This window comes from Lactuca serriola, chromosome 5 (genome assembly GCF_051521515.1).
Source record: "Lactuca serriola cultivar US96UC23 chromosome 5, Lser_US96UC23_V15, whole genome shotgun sequence".
NCBI classification, from domain to species: Eukaryota; Viridiplantae; Streptophyta; class Magnoliopsida; order Asterales; family Asteraceae; genus Lactuca; species Lactuca serriola.
Genome location: NC_136412.1, coordinates 228193387 through 228196195, shown reverse-complemented (window position 1 = coordinate 228196195; position 2809 = coordinate 228193387).

Here is a 2809-nt window from a genome sequence, read left to right as displayed (position 1 = left end):
TGTGTTTGCAATATGGTGGTGACGAGACGTGTTGCTTCGGGATCCAGATCAGGATCAGGATCAGGATCAGGGTCAGGATCAGGGTCAGGAGACGGAGGATTGGAGGTGCCGGTAGCACTTGAGCCCGTGGTTCAGATAGGGACTGAGGAGTTGGATGCCCGGATTCGGGAGATCATGCACGACGAGATTGTTGCTGCATTCCGAGAGTAGCTGCCAGAGATGTTTGGGTCGATTAAGACCGCGATGGTCGAGTATTTTGATGAGCGGTATGCCACTCTAACAGAGACAGCTGTCGCTGCAGACACTTCGACTGTAACTGCTATAGGGGTTGGAGGAGGAGCCGACAGGGCTTTCCAGTACCGGGACTTCGATAATACGAAGCCCCCGACATTTGATGGTACACAGGATGCTATTCAGGCTATGAGGTGGTTATCTGACGTGGAGGGATGTTTCTTCACGTGTTCATGACCTGCTGACCAGAAGGTCAGGTGTGCCCTGAACCTGCTTAGGCTTGGGGCGAAGGACTGGTGGAGGCTGACGACTGGGTTGTATACTATTGATCAGAGGGTTACTATTACCCGGGAGCAGTTATGGGATATGTTTCGCACCCGCTACGTTCCGCGCGTGGAACAGGAGCGGCTTGCTCAGGAGTTTTTGACTTTGAGACAGGATGGGGAGTCAGTGATGGAGATTACCCGGATGTTCACAGAGATGGCTATGTTTTTCCCGGAGTTTGCGTCGGAGCAATCTCAGATGACCCGTTATCTGAGTATGCTTAAGAAGAATATACGACAGTTTGTGGCTACACAGCGTTGTGATACCCTTCTGGATCTTCAGGAAGCCACACGACGGCGTGAGTTGGAGATAGAGATGCAGCTCAAGGAGCAGCGTGAGGCACCGGCACAGTCTCAGCCGGCGCCTAAGCGGTCTAAAACCGCTGATACATGGTCCGGGGGTCATCAGAGCCGCGCTTGTGGAAAGTGTGGCAATGCTCATTTAGGGGTTTGTCGAGCAGGAGGTGGGTGCCACAAATGTGGCAAGGAGGGGCACTATGGCAGGGACTGTCATCAGTCCGCCCCTCCAGCAGATATGAGGATTTGTTTCCATTGTCATCAGGTTGGCCATGTGAAGACCAACTGTCCGCAGCTCGCTGCCAAGCCGGCACAGGGTTCCGCGCCAGCTACTGTGAAGATTGGAGATGGGAGGCCAGTCAAGATGGAGCCTCCGAAGGCTCAGGGTCGCGCCTTCTAGCTCACGGCCGAGGAGGCCAAGGCAGCACCGAATGTGGTTGCTGGTATGTTTCTATTCTCTATCTCAGTTATTGTATTTGTACTATGCTTATTGGTTGTGCCTATGATCAGGTATGTTTTTAGTAAATTCATTTCCTGCTTTGGTTTTATTTGACTCGGGGGAGAGTCGGTCGTTCGTATCTCAGACCTTCTCTAGAGGGTTCAGTGTGCTGATAGATGATCTTGAGTGTCCGTTGCGAGTTTCGATCGTCAACGAGCACGAAGTTTCTGCTTCTTCGGTCTACCGACGATGCGAGTTGGAGATTTTCGGGGTGTCTTTCTCGATAGATTTGATTCCTATCCCCATGGGGGATGTATGCGTGATCTTAGGAATGGATTGGCTTAGCCATTTTGGCGCTATGATCGACTGTGAGGGAGAGCGGGTAGTGGTTCGAACCCCAAGTGGGGGAGAACTGGTAGTATATGGTGAGGGCACCAGGTCGGGATCAGGGTTTTGTTCGGTGGCCAGGGCTTGACAGTATATTCAGCACGGGTGTGCCGGTTATTTGGCGTATGTGGTAGATACGCGGGTTAGAGAGCATCTCTCAGTTTTAGAGGTCCCTGTGGTTAGAGAGTTTGCTGATGCGTTTCCGGAGGAGTTACTCGGAGTGCCTCCGGTGAGGCAGATTGAGTTTAGGATTGATCTAGTGCCAGGTGTGGCCCCAATTTCCAAGGCGCCGTACCGTTTGGCATCGCCAGAGATGCTGGAGCTATCATCTCAGCTGCAGGAACTGCTGGGTAACAGTTTATTCGTCCGAGTAGCTTACCCTGGGGAGCACCGATCCTCTTCGTCAGGAAGAAGGATGGTTCGCACAATATGTGCATTTACTATAGGGAGTTGAATAAGTTAACGGTGAAGAACCGTTATCCGCTCCCGAGGATAGATGATCTTTTCGACCAGTTGCAGGGTGCATCTTGGTTTTCCAAGATCGATTTGATATCAGGATACCATCAAGTCAGGGTGAGGGAGGAAGACGTGGAGAAGACCACGTTCCGGACTCATTATGGTCACTACGAGTTCGTGGGGATGCCGTTTGGACTCACCAACGCGCCAGCGGTATTCATGGATCTGATGAACCGAGTCTGTAGACCGATGCTCGATCGCTCAGTCATTGTGTTTATAGATGATATCTTGGTGTATTCCAAGACCTGAGAGTAGCATGAGGAGCACCTCAGGGAGATGTTAGAGGTGCTACGACGAGAACGACTTTATGCCAAGTTCTCGAAGTGTGAGTTCTGGTTGCGAGAGGTTCAGTTCCTTGGACATCTCGTTAACCAGGATGGGATTTTGGTCGATCCGGCCAAGGTGGAGGCGGTTATGGAGTAAGAGACTCCGAGATCTCCCTCAGACATCAGGAGTTTTCTGGGATTAGCAGGGTATTATCGGAGATTCATTCATGATTTCTCCAAGGTTTTCGTACCCTTCACTCGTCTAACGAGGAAGGGAGTGGATTTTCGGTGGGGCCCGGAGCAGCAAAGGGCGTTTGAGACCCTCCAATAGCGGTTATGCGAGGCGCCAG